At 43.4% G+C, this 26133-nt stretch overlaps 1 long non-coding RNA gene and 1 pseudogene across 1 annotated transcript in view; one reads left to right on the plus strand and one right to left on the minus strand.

Moving 5' to 3' along the window:
• Nucleotides 1-26133, minus strand: part of LOC144990184 (uncharacterized) — a 572443-nt gene that overhangs the window by 46583 nt on the left and 499727 nt on the right. The gene's annotated exons all lie outside the window — the stretch shown is intronic.
• On the plus strand, nucleotides 18381-19008 carry LOC144990140 (uncharacterized; annotated as a pseudogene).

The following is a 26133-nucleotide window of genomic DNA, read 5'->3' on the forward strand; positions in this document are numbered from 1 at the left end:
CTATACTGATTCAAGGATTTGATTCTTGCGAAATTGGTCTCTGTTTCTTTGCACAAACTTTGTTCCCCGCTGATTTGATGTGAATATTTGGTGGAATTCCAGGAGGGGTGAATGTAACAAATGTTAAGTTTATATTAGTTTAATTCCACCAAATCTATAGGAAATTGCTGTTTGCGTACATTTGCACCAGAGTATTAAGCTATCTGAGGGTACTTGAACTCACCACGAGCACGCTAGCAGGTGTTAATGAGCATGCGCACTCAGACTGCTGCGAGCCGTGGCTGAGGTAAGACGTGAACCTCTGTGTGTCCGCCCTTACTAGTTTTATTTTCCTGTAAATTGTTTGTTAGTTTGTTGCAATCATAACTCACAAAGTCGGGAATTGTGTGGTGTCAATTTTACGTAGTTTACGTAGTAAACTACGTAAAATTAACACACACCAAATTAACACCACACAATTCCTGACTCTGTCAGTTATGATTGCTGTAGCAATAGGAATTGCTTGTTTAGTTTTGGGTTCCGACCGGAGAGTTGAGAGTGGAACACCGGAAGTGGAGTGTGTATACCTGTAATGTCGAAGCAAGGGGTTTATTAAAACATCCCCTGGATAAGGGCAAAATATACATTGTCTGCAGTGGTTTTTTTGCAGGTAATTGACATTAAACATGGTGGCAGCGGTGCTTCGAACGACACACCCGGTGCGTGAGTGAAGAAAAAGCGAAGCGGACTGTCCCGTTGAGCTAGGCTAAGCTAGTTAGCCGCGGGGGTGCTAACGGCTTGAAGCAGCAGGACAGACGCAGAAGAAAGGAGCACGACAGAAAGTATAAAAGATGGAAGGATTAAAACCACCTGCACAATGGAGTATGGACGCAGCAAACCTTCCGAAAGCATGGAAAACGTGGAAAGAAGAGTTTACACTCTACACGGAACTAGCTCTGCCAGACACAGAGGAAAAGGCAAGAGTGAAGCTGTTTTACTATCTCATCGGGGAACATTGAAGAGAGCTCTGCGGAACGCTCATCGGTTAACCCATTAACCTTTTGAACCCGAACGTAAAAATGGAGCACACGGATAAGGTGCTAGTGATGTACAACAAGTCAAAGTTGTGTCCATTAGGAAAATGTAAAGTCAAAATGGTTAATCCAAAAAACAATAAAAAATACAAAGTAGAGTTCCAAGTGGTAGGAGAGGACTGCAAAACACCGCTACTCGGAAGATCAGCGAGTGAAGCAATGCTAATACAAGTCAAATATGACAACATCTACGCTTTGGACAGCTCAGTGACAAAAGCACCTGCAGAAGAAAATACCTGGTTGTTGGAGGAGATAAAAACAGAATTTCAAGATGTTTTTACAGGAGATGGATGCTTAAAAAGTGAATATGAGCTGGAAATAGACCCAACTGTACAGACAATGATCAACTATTTGGCAAACTTTTACAAACATTTGTCAGATGACTATGAGCCTCTTAGACAACTTACTCACAAAGACAGCCTTTGGGAATGGTCAGATGTGCAAGAAGATGCATTTAAAAGACTGAAAGAAAAAATAACACAAGTCCCAGTTTTGAAATATTACACCCCAGTAGAGGAGTTGACACTGCAGTGTGATGCCAGTGAGACGGGGCTGGGTGCTGCTCTGACGCAAAAAGACCATAAACTACAAATTCTGATAGAAACGATACAAAAGGGATGGCCAGCTTGTAAAAAGGAGGTACCGACAGAAATAACCCAATTCCAATCTATACAGGACGAGCTGAGTACACAGGATGGACTGGTCTTCAAAGGAGAAAGAGTGGTGATTCCAGACGCGCTGCAGGCGGAAATAACCCAGTGGATCCACTCAACACATATCGGCACAGAGGGATGCCTCAGAAGAGCCAGAGACTGCATTTATTGGCATGGTATGAATGACCACATCAAAAAATATATCGCAAAATGTGATATATGCCGAAAAGTGGACGCTAAACAACAAAAAGAGACACTAAGACCACACGAGCCGACCGACAGACCATGGACCAAAGTTGGGAAAGACTTATTCAACTTTGACGGTAGAGAGTACCTAATTACAGTGGATTACTATTCCAATTTCTGGGAGATTGATCACCTACCAGTTACTAAGTCAAGTACTGTGATTAGGAAACTGAAAGCTCATTTCGCACGTCAGGGAATACCGGAAGTTGTATTTTCTGACATGGGCCACAGTACAGCTCAACAGAGTTTGCCAGCTTTAGCCAGAAATGGGACTTTAAACATAAGACATCATCGCCTGGTTACCCTCAGAGCAATGGCAAGGCAGAGTCTGCAGTCAAAACGGCAAAAAGACTCATGAGAAAAAGCCAAACTGGCTGGACAGGATCCATATTTGGCCTTCTTAGATCACAGAAACACTCCAACACAAGGCTTGGACACAGGTCCAGCACAGAGACTTTTAAGCAGGAGAACAAGAGCACTCATTCCAATGAGTGACAGTCTTTTACAGCCCAAAGTACCAAAGAACGACCTAGGACTGACAAAGAACAGGGAGAGACAATCAAAATATTACAACCGCACAGCAAGAGACATGGACAATTCGAAACCAGGAGACTCAGTCAGAGTTCAACCTTTCAAACCACACAGCTTGTGGGACAAGGCGAGAGTGTGCAAAACACTTGGAGACCGATCCAATTAGGTGGAGTTGGACAATGGCAGAGTCCTGCGGAGGAACCGTCGACATCTGAGAAGAGCTGTGGAGGTCGACTTAAGAATACCATCAACACCAGAACCTGTTAGGCTAAACTCAGGCCAAAGCCAAAGAGACCTACAAAGTACCACCACCAAGTCAGGACGTGTTGTTCACCAGCCAAGATACCTGAAAGACTATGTTTGCAGTTAAGATGATAATTTTTGCTTATAGAGACTTTCTTTGAAGAAAAAAAATGACAAGGGGAAAGAATGTTATATTATTTGGAATAAAGAAAGCCATTAGAACAGAATGTAAGGTTATTACAAAAGAATGTAATTTTATTTTGGAGAAAATAACTATTTTCAAGAAGCTGAAAAAAGTGCATATCTAAGTTGGACACTGTTAGAATCTGAGTTATTAAATTTTTTAAAAGAAAAGGAATGTAGCAATAGGAATTGCTTGTTTAGTTTCGGGTTCCGACCAGAGAGTTGAGAGTGGAACACCAGAAGTGGAGTGTGTATACCTGTAATGTCGAAGCAAGGAGTTTATTAAAACATCCCCTGGATAAGGGTAAAATAGACATTGCCTGCAGTGGAGTTTGTGCAGGGAAAGCGACATTAAACAATTGCAACAAACTAACAAACAATTTACAGGAAAATAAAACTATTAAGGGCGGACACACAGGAGTTCACATCTAAACCTCAGCCACGGCTCGCAGCAGTCTGAGTGCGCATGCTCATTAGCACCTGATAGCGTGCTCGTGGTGAGTTCAAGTACCCTCAGATAGCTTAATACTCTGGTGCAAATGTACACAAACACCAATTTCCTATAGATTTGGTGGAATTAAACTAATAGAAACTTTACAGTTGTTACACCGGACATTGGTAAAAATGTATGTGTTCTATCATAAGCAACATAAACATAAGTAAATGTTCCTCTCTTTAGGCCTAATCAAAGGAAAACACACTAACAAATTACCATTAACTGGTCCACTAACTGCTGCTTTATAAGCTTTATACAGGTAAATTACCAACAAAGTGGAATTGCTTAGTTAATAAAATTTAGTATCATGGCTGTAAACTTGACTAATCTTCAGCTACTAAGCCTTTTGTAAAAGTAATGCATTTTATTCCTTGACTTCAACCCAAACAATGGTTTCCTGTGAGGTCCTGTTTCCTGTGACGTCATTTCCGGGTGAGCCTTTCCCAATACTAGTCGTCTTTGACTACTGTCCTCTTGTTTGGCATTAGCCTGACTACTATTGCTTACTCTAAGGGTTATCTGGGTTAATATTCACATCTAGCACCTTTTAGTAGCGAATACACTACTGTTAAACCGGTTGCTGTTCACTTTCTCATTTTGCTAAATAAACCACTTCTCTTTACCTAAACACCGCTAGCCTTAGCTTAGAACCTAGCATGGCCACCACTCTTTCCACCTCTCCCCCTTTCTCCTGCCCCGTGTGCCATATGTTTAGTGATGATCCTGCCTCCTTTAGTGAAGATAGCGGTAGGTGTGTTAAGTGTAGTCTTGTGTTAGACTTGGAGGCCAGGCTGGAGCAGTTAGAAGCGCGGCTCCGCACCGTGGAAGCTAAGCCGGCTAGCCAGGTCGTTACTCGCTGCGCGGGCCGCGCTACCAGGGCTAACTTAGTTAGCACCCCAGCGTCTTCCCAACAGCCGGGAGACAGTCAGGGGTTTGCACCGGTTGGGAGGAAACATAGTGCTAAACGCAAAAACTTAGAGCACCCGAGACTCCACGTTAGTAATAAGTTCTCCCCCCTCAGCGACACACCCGCTGAACACTCAACTCTGGTTATAGGCTCTTCTGAAGTTAGAAACGTGGAGCTCCCAGCGGCTACAGTCAAGTGTTATCCGGGGGCCAGAGTTGGTGACATCGAGGGGAACCTTAGGATGTTAGGTCAGAGTAAGTCCAGGTTCCGTCGAGTCGTGATTCACGCAGGCGGTAATGATGCCCGACGGAGACAATCAGAGGTGGTTAAGTTAAACGTAGCTTCGGTGTGTAAACTGGCTAAGACGATGTCCGACACTGTAATTTTCTCTGGTCCCCTGTCGAACTTAGTCAGTGATGAAATGTACAGCCGCTTTTCATCATTTAACCGCTGGCTTTCTAGATGGTGCCCTGAAAACGGCGTTGGTTTTCTGGATAACTGGAGCGCGTTTTGGGGGAAGCCCGGTCTCATGCGGAGAGACGGCGTCCATCCCACTCGGGACGGTGCCGCTCTTCTTTCTAGAAACATTTCTGCTAGCCTAAGTCTGTCAACCTGACAATCCAGAGACGAGACCCAGGCGCAGAGCAGCAGTGTAAAACGCTCCTCTGAGCTTCCCTAAGGGTTAGTGCAGGTGCAAAACCCATGCAGGGAAAGTCAAGCAGGCCCTAGCTTTAGCTTATGTGCTGAAAGACAAATGAAAGGAGCGCGTCACAGAAACCTTAAAGTGACAGACAGCAGTACTCACAAGCAGAATTATGATGTAATTAAATGCGGTTTATTAAACATTCGATCCATTTCCTCCAAGTCCCTATTAGTCAATGAGTTAATCATTGATAACAACCTTAGTCTTTTAGCCTTAACAGAAACTTGGCTCCAACAGGATGACTATGTTAGATTGAATGAAGCAACCCCCCCCCCCCCCCCCCCCCACCACCACCACTTATGCTAACTATCAGAAATCCAGGATTTCGGGGAAAGGAGGTGGTTTGGCAGTAATATCACAGCCTAGCTTACTTCTCAGCCCTAAAGTTAAAAATGCTTATAATTCATTTGAAAGCATCATATTGTCTATAAATCATCCAAACAGGAAAACTCGAAAACCTGTTTTACTCATAATTATTTATCGCCCCCCCCCCGGCCCATATTCAGAATTTTTAACTGAGTTTTCCGACTTCCTATCGACTATTGCCTTAGATTCTGATCAAAGTATAATATTAGGGGATTTTAATATTCATGTTGATGACCCCAGTGACTTTCTAGGAAAAGCTTTTGCAGCTTTATTGTTCTAACCCATGGTATAGAGATCAGCCAGCTGAGTGTCCTTCCTCTTAACCCCATCATTTCTGATCACTTTATGATTACCTTCCAGTTTACACTGGAACATCCTTCTGCCCCAGTGAATAAGAAACAACTTAGAAGAACCTTAACTGACCGTTCTGTGTCTGAGTTTAAACACACAGTTCAGCCAGTACTTAGTGATATTCTTAGAAAATACTCTGAGTCCAGCTCCCATAGAATCAGTCCTAGTATAAATGACCACTTTGTTAATGATGCTTTACAAGCCCTCAGGAGTACACTCGATGTTGTTGCCCCCTTGACAAAACGTTAGACAAAACTGAGTAGCACCGTGGTTTAACGCTGAAACTCGTTCTCTTAAACAAGAAACCCGTAAGTTGGAAAGACAATGGCACCGCTCCGGTTCAGAGCAGTCTCTGGATATCTGGAAACATAGCCTATTAAATTATAAAAAAGCCCTGCATAGAGCTAGAAGCCAGTACTATTCAACCTTAACATCAGAGAATGGAAACAATCCAACATTTCTTTTTAGCACTATTGCTAAATTAACTCGCAGTCAGAGCTCAGTAGAACCACATGTTCCTGTTTCTCTCAGCTCTGATGATTTTCTTACATTTTTTGATAGTAAAATCTCAAATATTAGACATAAGTTAAATCAAGTTATTCTTACTATCAGCCCAGGGCAGGCTGAAGCGGTAGAAGTGGAGGCATCCATAGAAACCTCTGTAACATTAGACTGCTTCACTATTGTGGATCAAGCGGAAATAACATCAATTATTACGTCCTCCAAATCCTCAACGTGTCTGTCTGACCCAATTCCCACTAGACTTTTTAAAGAAACTTTTCCCCTAATTAATGATCCCATATTAACAATGATAAATACCTCTCTGGAAACAGGTTACGTGCCACAGTCTTTTAAATATCCAGTTGTTAAACCTCTTCTGAAAAAGCCCAGTTTAGATCCTAGCATCTTGGCCAACTATAGACCGATATCAAACCTGCCCTTTATTTCTAAAATCCTAGAAAGAGTTGTAGTTAAGCAGCTTTACTGCCACCTACAGGACAACAGCCACTTTGAAAATTTTCAGTCGGGGTTTAGACCCCACCACAGTACGGAAACTGCACTAGTCAGAGTCTCTAATGACTTGTTATTGGCCTCAGAAAAGGGAACACTTTCTATTTTGGTCCTTTTAGACCTCAGTGCAGCCTTTGACACTATCGACCACAGTATTTTACTCCATAGATTAGAGCAGGACATAGGGATCAGAGGATCTGCTCTCCAGTGGTTTAAATCCTATCTGTCCGATAGGTATCAGTTCGTTAATGTAAATGGCCATTCCTCTCAGTGCACTCGAGTCAACTATGGAGTCCCACAGGGCTCAGTCTTGGGACCCATCCTGTTTACGCTTTATATGCTACCCCTAGGAAACATAATCAGGAAACACCGCATTAATTTTCATTGTTATGCCGATGATACGCAGTTGTATTTATCCATGAAGCCTGACCAGAATGACCAGATAGAGAAACTGAACGCCTGCATCAGAGACATCAAGACCTGGATGACAATTAATTACCTCCTCTTGAACCCAGAAAAAACTGAGGTCATTATACTTGGTCCTAAAAACCTCAGAGATGCTCTGTCTGCTCAGATAGTCTCCCTGGTGTCATGATCTGAACAGGGCGGACCCAGATGCTGCAACCCAGAAGGAAGAGGCAGTTAGGTGAATGGTAAGGAATGGGTTTTATTTTGAAAGAGCCAGCGGATCCAGGAACAGGACGGGGCGTGGAGCTTGACGAGGATTCCTCGACTAACGGTGAGTGCGGGAACTTTACTGTGGCGTGACTGGAGCTCTTGACTGCGGCGTGAATGGAGTGCCTTAGACCGCGACGTGGCTGGAGTAAAAGGCTGAGGCGTGGCAGGAGTTCTTGGCGGTGGCGTGGCTGGAGTTCTTGAGGAGCGTGGAGGGTTTCAGCTTCTGCTCGAGGTGGAATGCGGACTCGGGTTTCTCTCGTGGAAAAAGGCAGACCTGAAGCACTGCAAAAACAAGGTAAGCGAGGCAAAAACTTGGCATAGAGGGCCAGACATGGCATAAGGTGAGGTAAGCACCATCAGGTTTAACGAACTGGCAAAGACTGCTTGTGGAGGTCCTCCTTAAATGGCAGGTGAGAAGATGAGATGAGAAGAAACAGCTGTGAGTCAGGAGCAGAGCTGGGAGGGGGAGGAGTCTGACAGGCCACCATGACAGTACCCCCCCCTCAACGACCACCTCCAGGTGGTCCGGGACGCCGATCCGGGTGGGCACGGTAGAAATCGGCGATGAGGGAAGGGTCGAGGATGAGGGAACGGGAGACCCACGAGCGTTCCTCAGGCCCGTACCCTTCCCAATCCACCAGGTACTGGAAGCCACGGCCACGGCGGCGAACATCCAAAATCTTGGAGACAGTGAACGCCGGAGTGCCGTCGATGATACGGGCGGGTGGTGGGGAGACGGAAGGCGGGCACAAAGGGCTGTCCAGAAAGGGTTTAATTTGAGAAACATGAAAAGAGGGATGAACCTTAAGCGCCGCGGGCAGCTTGAGGCGAACACAGGCGGGATTGATTATCTTGTCTATGACATAGGGCCCGATGAACCGGGGCGATAGTTTGCGTGATGAGGATTGTATGGGGATATTCCTGGACGACAGCCACACCTTCTGCCCTACCTGGTACACGGGACCCTCCACCCTGTAGCTATGCGGCAGTTAGCCTCCTTAGTCCGTAGGAGAGCCTCACGGGTCTGAGTCCAGATGCGCTGGCAGCGCTGGAGGTGTTCCTGGACGGAGGGGACCGCAAGGTCGAGCTCCTGAGAGGGAAAAAGAGGGGGAGAGTAGCCCAGCGAGGCTTCAAAAGGAGACAACCCCGTAGCAGTGGAAGGATGGGTGTTGTGGGCATACTCGATCCAGATAAGGTATTCTGACCAGTCGGATTGGTTCTGGGCAGCGAGACAAAGGAGGCCGGCTTCGAGTTCTTGGTTAGCTCGTTCTGCCTGTCCGTTGGACTGCGGGTGGTAACCTGAGGACAGGCTGACAGTAGCACCAAGCGCAGTACAGAATGCCTTCCATACCTGTGATACGAATTGAGGTCCTCTATCAGAGACTATGTCAGCAGGGATGCCATGATGACGGAAAACCTGGTCAACTAGGGTCTTGGCGGTCTCGGTGGCAGAGGGAAGCTGGGGAAGGGGAATGAAGTGCACAGCTTTAGAGAACCTGTCGATCACAGTGAGGATAACTGTATTACCCTGAGAGGGGGGTAACCCCGTGACAAAGTCGACAGCAAGGTGGGACCAGGGCCGGTGAGGAGTGGGCAAAGGGCGGAGCAAACCAGCAGATGGAGAGTTACCGGATTTGGACCGGGCGCAGACAGTGCAGGCACTAATAAACTCACGAACATCCTTGTCCATGTGAGGCCAAAAAAATCTCTTGCGGAGGAGGGAGAGGGTTCTGTGAACTCCTCCGTGGCAGGCGATTTGAGAGCTGTGTCCCCAGGCAATGACGTCAGGCCTAAGGGACGTGGGAACAAAGAGAGTGCCATCAGGACATGGGGTATTACAGGTCTCCTCACCTTGGGCATTTCTGACGCGGGTTTCGATGTCCCAGGTTAGATTGCCCACGATGCAGGTAGTGGGGATGATGGGAGCAGGAGGCGAAGCATCGTCAGGGCTGTACTGTCTGGAGAGAGCATCGGGCTTGGTATTGCGGCTTCCGGGTCTGTAAGTAATAATGAAGTCAAAGCGATCAAAAAAAAGGCACCACCGAGCTTGGCGAGAGTTCAGTCTTTTGGCTGTGCGTAGGTAAGCTAAATTCTTATGGTCCGTCCAAACTATAAATGGGTGAGTAGCTCCCTCCAGCCAGTGACGCCACTCCTCCAGTGCCAATTTAATGGCTAGCAGTGCCCGATTTCCCACGTCGTAGTTGCGTTCGGCCGGTGATAATTTGCGGGAGAAGAAGGCGCAAGGTTTCATTTTGCTGGAGGATTCTTCTCTTTGGGAGAGTACGGCTCCAACCCCAGTGTCCGAAGCGTCGACTTCGACTATGAATTGTTTCGTGGTGTCCGGTTGAATAAGAATAGGGGCAGAAATGAAAAGAGCCTTTAAAGTGTCGAAAGCTTCCTGGGCCTAAGGGGTCCAGATAAATGGCTTAGAGACTGAGGTGAGCTGGGTGAGAGGGGCGGCTATGGAGCTATAGCTACGAATAAACCGGCGGTAGAAATTTGCGAACCCTAAAAATTGTTGAAGTTTTTTGCGGGTAGTGGGAGGTTCCCACTGGGCAACGGCTTCCAGCTTGGCAGGATCGGGGCGTACCTGGCCGGCTTCGAAAATATAACCTAAGAACTGAATGGAGTTAGTGTGGAATTGACACTTTTCAGCCTTAACATATAATTGATTTTCGAGGAGCCTGGACAAAACTAGACGGACATGATTTTTGTGCTGGATGGGGTCACGGGAGTAAATGAGTATGTCATCGAGGTAAACGAACACAAACCGGTTGAGAAAATCACGGAGCACATCGTTGACTAGTCTTTGAAAAACAGCGGGAGCATTGGTAAGACCAAACGGCATAACAAGGTATTCGTAGTGGCCGAGAGGTGTGTTAAAAGCCGTCTTCCACTCGTCGCCTTCTTTAATGCGTACGAGGTGATAGGCGTTGCGAAGATCTAATTTAGAAAAGATCTGGGCCCCCTGGACTGAGTCAAAAGCGGTACTGATGAGCGGAAGCGAATATTTGTCTTTTATGGTTATTAGATTAAGTTCACGATAATCGATGCAGGGACGAAGGGTCTTATCCTTCTTTTCAACGAAAAAGAAGCCAGTGCCTACAGGGGACGAAGAAGGACGAATTTGACCGGAAGAAAGAGCCTCTTGAATATAAGTCTCCATGGCGGTCTTCTCAGGGCCAGAGAGGTTGTATAGGTGGCCTTTGGGAAGCGTAGCGCCAGGAAGGAGCTCTATGGCACAATCGTAGGGGCGATGCTGGGGTAAAGAACCAGCCTTACTTTTACTAAAGACGGCTTTGAACTCGTGGTAACAAGAAGGGACGGAAGATAGGTCGATGTTTTCAAGCATAGGAGTATTAGTAGGAGAAATAGGGGGAATAGCCGATTGAAGACAATTGGCCAAACAAAACCCACTCCAATTAGTAATGCGTTGCCTGGCCCAGTCAAACTGAGGGTTGTGGATCTTAAGCCAGGAGTAACCTAGAACTACAGGGTTATGAGGAGAAGAGGTGACATAAAACTGAATAAACTCGTGATGGTTACCAGAGGTGATGAGTAACAGGGGTTTAGTGCGATGGGTTATGAGAGAGAGATGTTGACCCCCCAATCCAGCGGCATTGATAGGATTGTCGAGGGTTTCTATGGGGAGAGAGAGAAGGGAAACCAGAGAATGATCAATGAGGCTTTGTTCGGCACCAGAGTCAACAAGAGCATGGGTATCGGAACACTTAGACTGGAAACATAGCTTGACAGGAATATAACAGAAGTCTTTATGGGTAGATAAGACCGACTGACCCCCCCCGCGGCCTGTCTTTTAACGGGGTTCGGGAGTTCAAACGAAGTGAACACTGAGAAACTTGGTGTCCTTGACCACCACAGTAAAAACATAGTCCTTCCTTACGACGCTTGCAACGTTCTTCAGCAGATAGACGTGAGAGACCAATCTGCATGGGCTCGTCCAGGCTTTTACGTTGAAAATTCTGTAGTGGAGGTTCCAGTATGGATGGTTGAGCAGAATTGGTCAAGGTGATTTTACGTATAGGGAGTGGACGTTCATGTTGGCGTTCTCTTAGTCTGATATCAGAGCGTAGAGCAGCGGCCACGAGTTCCTCAAAAGAGGGGGCTTCAGGCCGAGTACATAAATGATCCTTTATAGTTTCGTTGAGTGACTGGTAGAAAACACCTCGCAGAGCGGGATCTGTCCAACCTGCCTCCACCGCCAGGATGCGAAAATCCACCACATGATCACTGACTGAACGGTTGCGTTGTTTCTTTTTTTTTTTTCAAATTTATTTTTTATTGAAAAAGCACAGGATAAATTGTACATTGTTTTGACGTGTTACAATGTTCATGCTTTCTCAGTTTTTTAATTGAAAAACAAAAAAAACAAGATAATAATAAATAAAAAAGGAACATGTGAGGAAGCAGGGACTTTCAAAACATAAATGATATGACATGATTTCAGATGAAATCTGATCTTACAGGCTTAACATATTCTGTCCATATAGATCAAGTAGCGTAAAAAACATCCAGCCGTATTTGTAAAGAGTGTGAGATTCTTTCCATTGTATAAATTCTTTGTACCACATCAATCCAGTCCTCTCTCGTTGGTTGTTCAGGTTTAAGCCATTTTCTGGTTATTGCTTTCTTACTGGCTGCCAGCAGAATGTAGAGCAGTTTCTTATTTTTGTTGTCTAGGCCATCAATTTTACTCAAAAACAGACTTTCAAAAGACAAGGGGAAAACAATAGAAAACACATTTTGCAGATGTTCATGTATGTCAGACCAATACTTCTTGATAATCACACAGTCCCAAAATATATGGAAGTGATTGGCTCCATTGTTACCACACCTCCAACATTTACTATTTCCTAGGTATTTTTTTTGAGAGGGTGTAGTAAAAAACCTCATTATGCTTTTCCAACAGAATTCACGCCAAATGTTTGATCCTGTTGTGATCCATTGTTTCCGACATATTTGTTCCCAATCCTCCTCTGTGATAGTGAGCTGTCCTTCTCGTTCCCATCTTTCCTTTACATAGTATGTGTTCTCCCCCTTGTGCGACAAGATACTATTGTATAACTTAGAAATTATTTTTGTAGGGCATATTGCTTTTATTAACGTTTTAAAAGTTTTAAGAAACCTTGGGTCATCTGTGGATATTTTAATTTTTTGATTGAAATAGTGCCGGACCTGTAGATATCTGAAGAAATCGTCAGAAATTAACCCGTGTTTTTTTTTTAGGGTATCAAATGTTTGAAATGCTCCCTTATGAACAAATGAGTTGAAATCAGTTAGCCCTTTGGCAATCCATAACTTAAATCTACCATCATATTTGTTGGGGGTGAACTCTGAGTCGTACGCACACCATCTGAGAATTTTTGAGTCTTCCATCAAGTTGCATTTTTTAACTGTGTCATTCCAGGTTTTAATCATCATATTCAGTAAGGGGTCATCTTGTAAAGGAAGTTCCCCCTGTAACTTGATATCTGCTAATAAAGCTTTTAATGGCATTTTTTCAAAAGTTTTCAGCTCTAGATCTTTCCACCCTGCAGTGTAAACTGGAGAACACATGCAGATAAGAGGCCTCAGCTGGGCAGCACAGAAATAGTCTTGTAGACAAGGAAGATTTCTGCCACCCTGATCTGTTTTTAATTGTAAGGTTTTATATTTAATTCTGGGTTTTTTCCCTCTCCATATGTAGCTTGATAACATCTTATCCCATTCTACAAACTGCTTTTGGGGTATGGGAAATGGTAAACATTGAAATAAATATAACATTCGTGGTAATATATTCATTCTTATTGAGTCAATCCGTGAGTGAAGGTCTAAAAATGGTATTGCATTCCACCTTTGTAGATCTGACTGTAGTTTAGTGTTAAGTGGTCCATAGTTCACTTCAAACATCTTTGTAAAATCTTTGTGCAGAGCAATGCCTAAATATTTAATTGAGTCTGCCTGCCATTCCCATTTGTACTCGTCTTTAATATTTTGAGGAGGGCTGTAGTTTAAAGTTAAAACCTGTGTCTTGTTTACATTAATTTTATATCCTGACAGAGTGCCAAAATCTTTAAGGGAATCCATAATTATTGGTAGAGTTTTTGTAGGTTGAGATATAGTTAATAGTAGATCATCTGCGAATAAGGAAAGCTTTTGTTCCTTTCCTGAAACTTTTACTCCTTTAATGTCTGCTCTTTGCCTGATCCATTGCCCAAGAGGTTCAATGTATAATGCAAATAAAAGGGCAGACATGTTACATCCCTGCCGAGTTCCTCTTTCTAAGGTTATCGTCTCAGTGAGGTCTCCATTGATTTTAATCCTGGCTGTTGGTTTGTTATATAACCCTGAAATTGTCTCAATGATTGATTTGCAAAAGCCAAATTTGCCGAGTACTTTATATAAAAAGGTCCACCTCACCGAGTCAAATGCCTTCTCGGCATCCAGGCTGATCACTAGAGTCTCCTGTTTTTGTTGAACAACTTGATGAATTATGTTTAGTACTTTCCTGATGCTGTCCTGTGTCTGTCTCTGTTTAATGAATCCTGTCTGGTCCTTATGTATCAGCATTGGGAGAATTGTTTCCAATCTCCGTGATATTATAGAAGTGAATAGTTTGTAGTCGATGTTTAAAACACTAACTGGCCGGTAGTTAGCACAATCCAGTCTGTCCTTTCCCTCTTTGGGGATTATTGAGATTATTGCTTCGTTCCAAGACAATGGAGTCATTTTTTTCTCCATCACCCAGTTGAATGTTTTTAATAAGGTTGGAATTAGATGAGTTTCCATCGTTTTATACCATTCTGGACTAAACCCATCTGCTCCTGCCATTTTTCCGCTTTTTAGTTTTCTGATCGCAAATTGAATTTCTTCACTAGTAATTGCTGTAAGCAATTTTTCATTTTGCTCAACTGTTAGAGTTGGCAAATCCAAATTTTTTAAAAATGCATCTATTTGGTCACTATTATTTAGGTTTGTTTCTGAGTAGAGATTTTTATAGTATTCATGAAAACACTGTTGAATTTTCTCCTGGTCCGTTTCAATTTTTTTACTTGAAGGATTTTTTATTTTATAAATTGCTCTCTCTGCTTGTTGTTTTCTCAGTTTATAAGATAGAAGTTTCAAAGATTTGCTGCCTACTTCATAATATTTTTGTTTCATTAAAACAAGTTTTTTCTGTACCGCCAGTGTATTGATGTCGTCAATTTCTTTCTTTAATTTTATAATTTCAGTCTTATTTTTGGTCTTTACACTTTGGAAATGCTCCTGTTGAAGTTTTAACAGTTTTTCTTCTAAGCACTTCAGTTTCTGTTGATTAGCTTTTTTCTGGTAGGATGAGATGCTAATTATTTTCCCTCTCAGAACTGCTTTTAGAGCATCCCAGAGAGTTCCTGGTGATACCTCACCATTATCATTATGTATTAAGTATTCTTTAATTTCATAGCTTAATTTATCTTTGATATTTGGATAATTTAAGATGTTATTGTTTAATCTCCAAACAGTGGCTCTTTTCTGTCCAGCCAAGTAGAGACTCACTGTAACTGGATTATGGTCAGAAATTGCACAAATTCCAATATCACTGTTTTTCACTCTTAGTAGGTCATTTTTGAACATAAATATGTAATCTAGACGGGAGTACGCGTTATGCGGATGTGAGTATATTCTCTTTTTGTTGGATTATTTTCCCTCCACACATCAACTATGCCCATTTCCTCCATGAGATGTCTCATCTTTTTCCCAATCTTTCTATAGTCACCTTTGCCATTTGAGGAATCGAGAGAGTTATTTAATACAATATTGAAGTCTCCGCCGCATATCAAGGTTCCTTGACTTTTTGTTGAAATTATTTCAAAAATATGTCTATAAAAAGACCAGTCGCTACCAGGGGGAACGTACACATTTAGTAATGTTATTAGAATACTATTGATTTTTCCTGTTATCATTATATACCTGCCTTCTTTGTCTTTGTATTCTGATACGTGTTGATAATTCACTTCCCCAGCTATCAGGGTGGCCACCCCTCTCCTCCGCCCTGAGCTATGGGAAGAATAGAAAACGTGTTTAAAGCCCATTTTATTCAACTTTAGATGCTCAGCCTCTGGGAGATGTGTTTCTTGTAAAAAGACTATTTCTGCTTTATCTTGTTTTAGTTTGGATAATGTTTTCCACCTCTTAACTGGATTATGTAAGCCATTGATATTAAGTGTAAGCAGTTTTACGTTTCTGTCATACATAATGTTTCACATTTTAGTATTTTGCACATATATTCCCTGCTCCTCATTTTGAACACTGAACTCTGAACAGAAAGAAAACTTAACAGTTGAACATAACTAAAAACAAATGTAGGTAACTTAAACTTCCAAGGTAGGGGTCTTAGAAATAGACCCTGTTGAGCCTCTAAAGGCAGTGTCCTCCTCACTTTGGTAGGGGGGGCCCTTTTGAGCAGGGCTTTAGGTGTGGGAGATTGTCCCACCGACAGAACCACGTATAATGTCAGTTACTTATACACCTGATGACCATTACGTCTCAATATTTTTATTTGAATTAAAGGTAAAAGGTAAAAATAAGAAAATAAAAATAAGATCTCCTCAGACAAGTTCTAGTAGATTCTGATTTATCAGAAACGGAAACCAAAGTTACCATTGGGAAACCTTTCCAGGGTATTTATAAAACTCACTCCACCGCTGGGTCAGCACCGGTTCTCCTGAATGCTCTCAGTTTTTCTTTATAACTCGGACCCGGTGGGCCTGGTGCTGTGCGGCCGGTCCCTTTAGTCACCCTGTTCCAGGTGTTCAGCTGCTTGTATCGCTCCAAAACAGATTCCGGTGGTTTGATGACCTCCACAGGAAATCCTCTTTTGCTCATGTCCTCACTTGCTTCTGTCGCTGTGTTGTAGATCTTGACTCCATCAGCATACTTCACCTTCAGCCTTGCAGGAAATAGGGTTTGAAACTGGATCTGCTTGTCTTTTAGAATCCTCCGGATAGCTGCATATTCTCTTCTTTTCTTGAGAATGAGTGGAGGGTAGTCATTGTCCAAAGATATCTGTTTACCTTTCCAGGTAAAGCCTTTTTGTTGCCATGCTTTGCGGAGTATTTGCTCTTTGGTTTTGAAGCTTAAAAACTTCACCAGAATAGAGCGTGGTGAGGCTCCGTTAGGGGGGGGCGGCCCTAGTGAGCGATGGGCTCGTTCGATGTTTATATTCTCCGCGCCCTCTAGCTTCAAACCTTCACGAAGTAAAGTTTCCACAAAAGCACTCATTGAGGGGGAATCTCGCTCAGATGTTTCTGGCACACCATAAATCCGGATGTTTTCTCTCCTTTCGCGGCTTTCCAGGTCCGTTAGCTTGTCTGTTAGCTTCACGTGTACCTGCATTAGCTCCACCATAACGTCTTCCATTGTTTGGATTCGCTCCTCTGCTTTTTCAATCCTCCCCTCAGCTTCTTCCATTCGGTTATTCACTTTAGCGATGTCTTCTTTAATACTTTCCAATTTTTCGTTGTTTTCTTGGCGAAACGCTCTAAGCTCTTGCAGCAGTATATTGTATTCTGCCATTTCGCTTGTGTTAGCAAACGTTAACTTAGGTGGTAAGCCTCCGGTGACTAGCTTTAGCAGCTAACGTTAGCCCGTTTCAAAGTCAGTTTGCTTCCACCAATTCGCTGCAAAACACTGGTCTTTGGTGTTCTCTCTTTGCCCTCGATGTTATATTCAACTTACATAGTTGATTTCGCCGTTCCCGGGGCTTTTTTTGACTGATTTCTCTGGTTCAGTCGGGAGCTCTCCCACTACACAGCCATCCCGATGATGTACAAACCGGAAGTCCGGTTGCGTTGTTTCAGAGTAAGAAGTCGCCTGGTGGCTTCTTCTTGTTTACGTGGTTGGTCGAAAACAAGTCTGAACTCACCGATGAAGCGGTCGAACAGCAAGTGGGAGATGGGGTTAGCAGCAAGGAAGGCTTGAGCCCACTGGAGCGCCTTACTCCTCAGGGAGTTAACGACCATTGCAATTTTGCTATGATCCGTGCGATAGTATCTGGGAGCCTGTTGGAACAAAAGCTGGCATTGGAGTAGAAAACCCCCACAATTTTCTACATCCCCAAAAAATGGCTCTGGCTGGAGACGGTAGTTTTCCAGGTGAACAGAAGGTGGAGCAGGATCCGGCACTGTAGAACCAGAAAATTGTCCAGTTAGTTCTGATAAAGTTTGTGTCATACCATCGAGGCGGCAAAAAAGGTCTTGTTGAGCTGAAGCCATTTTAGAAAGGGCGTCGGCTTGGCGTCCTAGCATGATGCCCTGTTGGTTTACAGCAAGACGGAGACCTTCTGGGTCAGCTGGGTCGGGGTTTTGGCCAGTTCGTTCTGTCATGATCTGAACAGGGCGGACCCAGATGCTGCAACCCAGAAGGAAGAGGCAGTTAGGTGAATGGTAAGGAATGGGTTTTATTTTGAAAGAGCCAGCGGATCCAGGAACAGGACGGGGCGTGGAGCTTGACGAGGATTCCTCGACTAACGGTGAGTGCGGGAACTTTACTGTGGCGTGACTGGAGCTCTTGACTGCGGCGTGAATGGAGTGCCTTAGACCGCGACGTGGCTGGAGTAAAAGGCTGAGGCGTGGCAGGAGTTCTTGGCGGTGGCGTGGCTGGAGTTCTTGAGGAGCGTGGAGGGTTTCAGCTTCTGCTCGAGGTGGAATGCGGACTCGGGTTTCTCTCGTGGAAAAAGGCAGACCTGAAGCACTGCAAAAACAAGGTAAGCGAGGCAAAAACTTGGCATAGAGGGCCAGACATGGCATAAGGTGAGGTAAGCACCATCAGGTTTAACGAACTGGCAAAGACTGCTTGTGGAGGTCCTCCTTAAATGGCAGGTGAGAAGATGAGATGAGAAGAAACAGCTGTGAGTCAGGAGCAGAGCTGGGAGGGGGAGGAGTCTGACAGGCCACCATGACACCTGGATGGCATAAGTATAGCCCCTAATTCCACAGTTAGAAACCTTGAGGTTTTATTTGACCAGGATTTATCATTTAAGGCTCAAATATCTCAGGCGTGTAGAACTGCCTTTTTTCACCTGCGGAATATTGCTAAGATCAGAAATATACTTTCTAAGAGTGATGCTGAAAAGCTCCTCCATGCATTTGTTACGTCGAGGCTGGATTACTGTAACTCCTTGTTAGCAGCGTGTCCTAAGAGTTCCTTAAGAAGTTTCAAGCTTCTCCTGTATTGGTTTCGCTCCATTGGCTCCCAGTTGATTCTAGAATTAAGTTCAAGATCCTCCTGTTAACCTATAAGGCCTTACATGGACTGGCCCCGTCCTATATTCAGGACCTCATAGTCCCTTACCACCCAAACAGAACAGTTCGCTCGCAAAATGCAGGACTGCTGTCCTAGAATTAGTAAAAGTACAGTTGGAGGTAGAGCGTTTAGCCACCAAGCCCCTGTCTTATGGAATAAGCTCCCAGCTCATGTAAGAGAGGCCGACTCAGTTTCTACATTCAAAGTTAGACTGAAAACATTCCTCTTTGGACAGGCTTATTGTCAGACTAGTTAGTATTCAGAGATTATTTAACTTAATGTTAATTTCTTTAAATTAAACTTAATAACAACAACTATTTGTTTTAAAAGGCTGCTAGAAGTTGAAGCTGGGGTAACTATGGTGCTCCGGGGTTCTGTCCTCTTTTCTCTTCTACTTCTACCCTTCCTCTCTTCTCCATTCTTGATCATTATTCATCATTTAGTTCTCCATGCCTCTGTTTGGTGCAGTGAGATTCATGTATTGTCCCTTTTTTCCTCTCCCCTCCTGGGGAGTGGGAGTGCTTCCAGACTCCTGTTGGCTCATCCGTGCTCCAGTTGCTGATAGTCTACCTCGCCTTTGCTCCTGCTCTTTCAACTGGCTGTGGATCCTGCCTCTGGCTCGTCTCTGCTCTGTACCTGACCAAGTACCTCGTCTCTGCTCCCGCTCCTACACCTGGCTGTGGATCCTGTCTCAGGCTCGACTCGCGCCTTTGACTGTCCCCCCAACCACAGCTGGATGAAGCTCGTCTGCTGGACTTTATATATGTAGTTGTTGATTTAGATAAGTTAATTCTTCTCTAAGAGTTCTGGTAAATCGCCTGTCCGTCCTGGGGGAGGATCCCTCCTTCATGTGGGCACCCGTGAGGTTTCAACGTTTTTTCCGGAATCCGTTTTTTTTGGGAGTTTTTCCTTACCGCGAAGGGGGGTCTAAGGGCAGGGATGCAGCTTAGTCAGTTTGTTAGTTTGTTAGTTCATTTTAGTATTTTCCTATTGAACTCTTTGTATTCGTGATCCTTTTGAGTTCATGTTTTACTTCGAAGCCCATCGAGACGACTGTTGTTGTGATTTTGGGCTATACAAATAAAATTGAATTGAATTGAATTGAACCCCAAATGTCTTGAAAACAGCAAGTTTTTCAATTTTTTAGGTAATAAAAAATAGATTACAACATTGCTACAGCCAACAGTAAAAAAGCTGATGTTACAGGCAATTATTTATGTGCGACCAGAACAAAAACTGATGTTGGCCACACTTAATACGAGCAACCGCAAGTATTTTAAATGCAACCCAGGCTGAAAAATTTCTATTAGTTTTCACACACTTAAATGAGTGATATTTGTTCTACACATTTGACTGGGAGGGAGGTGAGCTGCAGACATGGCAGCGCTCAGGTTGGGCCAGATCCGGTTCCTGACTCATGACATTGCAGTCGTCTCATCAGATCACCAGGGCTAAGAGAGCTCGAAAAACAAGACGATGGAGCTGGATTTAATTGATTTTTTTGTCACATAATTGGCACACATTAGGGTTGTTGATATTGTTCAATACCAAGTGAAGTAGTTCTTTATTGTATTAAGTTACCTTACTAGGTTAGATCCTCTGTGTTATCTGTTTAACAATGTGTCCTTTAACAGGCAGACGGCTGGATCCAAATGCAGCAGGTTTATTAGCTCAGCTTTGTGGAGGGAGTCCAATCAGGCTCAGGCAGGCAGGGGTCGATAACAGGCATGAAAGCATCAGAGGAGAAACAGGGCGATCAGAGTTCAGATGAAGGTTGGGGCGGGTGGAGACAAAACATCGTCAGAGGACAGAAGATCAGGTCCAAATATAACACTCGGTAAGGAAGGCAGAATGGCACAAACAATACTTCGCACTGAGCTTCTCTCAGTGTAGTGCTTGTTTATGCCATGGTTGTCATGGTTCCCGGAACGTGGCGGACCCAGGTGCTGAAACCCAGAAACAAGGCCGGCGAGTAACAGGTAAGAAGAGTTTAATTGGATCCCTCTCCGAGAAGTTTCTGCTTGAGATGGCGATGGTTCAGAGATGGCTGGTGTCACTCGTGATGAGATTTTCCTGTAGCAGGAGAACAACGTTAGGGCAGGAACGAGGGCAGAATAACAGCAGAGCAAACCTAGACGTGAGACCAGGGTAGTCACCATAGAGGACAACGATCTGGCGTTGAATGATGGGGTTGAGTCTCCTTTTAAACAGCAGGGCTGATGAGGTTGAGTGGCAACAGCTGGAGGTGGTTCGGAGTGGAACTGAGATGGAGGGGGAGGAGACTCACCAGACCATGACAATGGTTGATTGAATGAATGACTCTGGGGGGTATTCCAGGAAGCATGTTTAAACTAGCCTGACTTTAAGCCTGAACTCTGGCTGAAATCCGCCTGAACTTGCTTACTCTGGGTATGTCGGTTCCAAAAGACCGGATATGAGTTGGCGTAATTACGCTTTACTTGGTAACCCTGGGTTAATGCACGTGCACAGCAGCTACATAAAGACATTCTCAATAGATCGCTGATTTCTGGAGTCACCATGGAAACGCGTGGAGAAAAAAAAAAGAAAGTGTGACACTTGAGATGGAAGTGAGACGGAGTCTGACATTTTAATGACGGCGGATAAAGATTATAAGTCCATCAAAAAAGTAACATGGTTGCATCATCAAAAAAATAACAGACAAAGTAAATGCATGCGTTTCTGATATTGTTTCCATTTTCCTTGTGACGCATATATATATATATATATATATATATATATATAAATATATATAAACTTAAATAAATTTCTTACGTCTATAAAACTCAATTGTTTATACAACTCAAATTTACGTATTTATCTAACTAAATGTCACATTACTCCATTAATCTTTTTTCCATCTTAATTAATTATATTTCTTGATCTCTCATATGTCTAAGTTTGAGCCGGCAGATATGCTCATTCACTGAAGAATTTTCCATCATTGTCATTATAAGACATACTTGTAGGTGTGCTATATAAACTCATCATCCTCTCCTTCATTCTCACTCATGGTGCAGAGATGTAAGCATAGTAGGACAAAATAACTCGGCAAAACACAGTAAAATAGCTAAACAACTAAACACATTCTCTCAAAAACCCACACTTAAACCCAAATCCGTCCAGACAGGCAAAGGGAATGATATCCCAGAATCCCTTGCGGTGCCGATCTAACGGCAGCACCAAAGTTATACCTACTTAATTGAATTAATTTGAATGAAAGGAAGATAATTGTCTGACAACTATGTGTTTTTTTTAAGGTGACCTAACAAAAAAAATGATTTATCTTAACTGAAGCAAATAATTAAGTTAGATCAAAGTAAAAAAGTTTATCTTTCCAACATCCATATGTGGTCTTATCACCCTCTCATGTTGGAAAAAGTATTATCTTAGCTTCTTCATCCACTAAATCATCTTCAACACGCCATGCTGCTTCACCTCTCTGAAAACAAACTAACCTTCAACTAAACCTGCTCCAGACCAGGTTATGTTCAGAGCATGAGTTGCCATGGTAACTTGACACACCCTAAAACATACCTCCATTTCTGGAACCGAAAGCTGAGGTTATCAACTTCCTTAGCCTCAAACTTATCAAGGGAGCTAGCATAACCTGCTTTCTGGAATACCCCCCTAGTGTGCAGCATCCAGGAAGTGTGCACTGGGGTTGTTGGTAACTGTAGTGTGGCTAGAACTCTGGGGACAGTTGCCACTGGTGACCAGAGGGGGAGACGGAGCTCCTACTTCTGGCACATGGTTCCATCATGCAGAAGCAGGTTAATCTGTTTTCTTTTTTTTAAGTAAAGCATTTTAAAAGGCATTTTGTTGAAGTCATTTGGAAAATTATATTGTGAAACAGTGGAGTTTTACAGAATCCTCTAATTTGGGTTTTAGGAAAGCCAGATGGAAAAGTGAACCCTTACTGGTCATTAGCCCTGTGGGGCTCTGTCTATTTTGTGAGGTCATAGTGAACACATATGGGCGAATGAATTGGTCCCGGATGATTCTTTTTTACTTATCTACATCACGTCCAACCCAAATACCTATCAGAAACCATTTCAAACCCATACAGACAAGTGGGTGGGATGGGTTTTCTACTTCCAGCCCACATGGAAAAAAATATGGTCCCTACATGAATTCTGATGTTACCCACTTGGGGCTTACAGGAAAACCTACCACTCCCAGCCCACATGGGGAAAAAACAGATGGAACATGCATGGGAACACCGGACAAAACCATTTATGGCCCACATGCTAGCTCATTTAGTAATATGCAATACTAATTGACCCATTAGTGCAGGGGTGTCGAACTCATTTTCACAGAGGGCCACATCAGCATAGTGGCTGTCCTCAAAGGGCCAGATATAACTTATACATGTAACTAAATGTACTGAAAAATAAATGCAACTACTCCTTAATGTTAAATAACTCATTTATTTACTATAACTTTTTAAAGTGACAATTAAAGTTGTCTAGAAAACATATGTTTGCTGCTTGTCTGGCATAAATCCTTTTACAGTTGATTCTGTCAGGATAGGTTATATGGACAGTGTTTAAATCCTAAAATATAGTTGCCCAATCTGATATTTCAACTCCAATTCCCCCTAAATATGAATAAATAAACACCAATTTCTATTTTTTATTTTAAGAAATTAAAAACGTTTATGCTTGGCTTTGAGTTTGGCACATGTGCATTAGTGGGACAAAAATGGGTTATGGCTAAATTACATGATTTGGTCCATGTTTGCCCTGTTTCAATCATACTTCCAGCCCACATGGGAAGAACTATGAGCCCCATGTAGGTCATTGTTACGTCCCCTGTTGGGGCCTACAGGAAACCCACTCAGCATCCACTTCCACCCTATGCGGGAATACGCAGTTGATGTTACACCCCTGTCTAGGAGTTTGTAAACGGGAGTAAACTAAAGGTAAAAAGAAAAACTAAATTCACCAATGACTCGAAAAACCCTCACCAGACCCAGACTGAAATTAAGCTGGGAATTTATTTACAATGACAACTCAAAAACATACAAAAATAACCAACCTAAATTACCAGGATCAATAAACTCTAACAATGTTTGTTCTAATGCTCTGCTGCTGCCAGCTGGAGGGGGAGGGGCTTCAACAGATGAGGTGGCAGTTTTTAAAGCTGCCGCTGGGAAGTCCTCAGCCAATCAGGTGGTCCGGACACGGTGGAATCTAATTGGCACTAAAGAGGAGAAAGAAAAGGAAAGACAGACCCTCCCAAAAGAAAACATACAGAAAAACATTCCAAACATACAAACAAAACAATAGTACGGCCACAGCCGTAACACCCCCGCAACCTAAGAGAAAACTTCTGCCCCCCCAGAAGCCATCGCTTAGGTTGAGTGGATGCTACGCAAAAGAGCATCCGCTACCAAATTCTCAGCTCCCTTTTTGTGTTTACTATTAAGATTGAAGTCCTGAACCATCAGTGACCATCTCATTAATCTTTGGTTCGAGTTTTGCATCCTGTTCAAAAAAACTAGAGGGTTGTGGTCAGTGTAAACTGTAATCGGATGGGAATTAGAACCAATGTAAACTTCAAAGTGCTGGAGTGCCAGCAACAAAGAAAGAGCTTCTTTCTCAATTGTACTGTACCGTATTTGATGAACGGTAAACTTCTTTGAAAAATAACAAAGGGGATGCTCAACACCATGTTCATCTTCCTGCAGCAGAACTGCCCCAGCACCACAATCACTGGCATCAACTTCTAATTTGAAGGGACGCTCAAAATCAGGAGCAGCCAGGACAGGGGCATTGCAAAGAAGAGCTTTGACAGAGTTAAATGCATTCTGGCATTCAGGTGACCAAACAAAAGATTTACAGACACTAGTCTGGCTTGTTAAGGGAGCCACAACATCTGCAAAGTTAAGGCAGAAACCTCTGTAGTACCCCGCCATTCCTAAGAAACGTCAGAGTTCTTTGTGGTTCTGAGGAGCTGGAAAATCTGGATAGCCTGAACTTTTGCAGTCTGAGGACGAATTTGACCCTGACCTACTTCTTTCCCCAAGTAGGTTACAGTAGCTTTACCAAAATCACATTTGGCTAAGTTCAAGGTGAGTGAAGCTTTACTTAGCCGTTCAAAAACACCAGTCAAATGTTTTAAATATTCTTTCCAGGTTTTAGAATAGACAACAATGTCATCAAGGTAGACTTCACAGTTCTTTAATCCTGAAAGAACTTTGTTCATGAGACATTGGAAAGTGGCGGGTGCATTTTTTAGACCAAAAGGCACGACAGTGTACTGCAAAAAATGATCAGGAGTAACGAAAGCAGACACTTCAGATGCACGAGAGGTCAATGGAACTTGCCAATAGCCTTTTAGCAGATCTAACTTGGTAACAAAACGTGCTGAACCAAGTCGGTCCACACAATCTTCCATGCGTGGTAGAGGGTATGAGTCTGGTTTTGTGATTTGATTCACCTTTCTGAAATCTGTGCAAAATCGAACGGTTTTGTCAGGCTTGGGTACAAGCAGACAGGGAGAACTCCAGGAACTGGAACTAGTTATAGCTAATCTGTTCTCCAACAGGTATTTAACTTCCTGTTGGAGCAGTGCACCTTTGGTGGGGTTAACACGATAGGGATGTTGTCATGGGATATTGCAAAAGTACGGGACGGATTATCTGAAAAAAGAGAGATGTGGTTATGGATTAGTCTGAAAATGTCCTCCTGTGCAGACTTACTTAGGTGACTTAGGTAAGATGCTAAATCATCCAGTATTCCTGAATTTTGGAGTCGAGAACATGACGGGACCTGTCGAAGACCGTCACTCTCTGGACTCTACTGAGATGGGGAACCTGTTGTGGACAGAGAAGCAACAATTCCCACAGTACGGTCCACATAAGGCTTCAACATGTTAATGTGGCACACTCTGGATTTCCTGCGTCTGTCTGGAGTGCTCACAACATAATCAGTTCCAATAAGTTTTTCTTGGATCATATATGGCCCACTAAATTTTGCCTGGAGAACTGAACCAGGAACAGGGAGAAAAGTGAGAACTTTATCTCCAATGTCAAAATGTCTGCACAACTTTCTGGTCAAATGTTTTCATTTTTGTCTGTGACACAGACAGATTGCTGCGAGCCACTTCACAAACTCGATGCAACCTTTCCCTGAAAGAACTAACATAATCTAACACATTCTGTTTAGCATCACAAGAATTAGACAGAATTTTGTCTTTCAAAAGTTTCAAAGGGGCCACGAACAGTGTGACCAAACACGAGCTCTGCTGGGCTGAATCCAGTGGATTCCTGAACACTCTCTCGGGTGGCTAACATCAAAAAAGGCAGACCTTCATCCCACTCTCTACCAGAGTCTAAGCAGAATTTCTTCAACATATTTTTCAATGTTTGGTGGAATCTTTCCAGT

Source organism: Oryzias latipes, chromosome 24 (assembly GCF_053564925.1).
Source record: "Oryzias latipes strain Hd-rR chromosome 24, Olatipes_Hd-rR_3.1".
Taxonomy (NCBI): Eukaryota; Metazoa; Chordata; class Actinopteri; order Beloniformes; family Adrianichthyidae; genus Oryzias; species Oryzias latipes.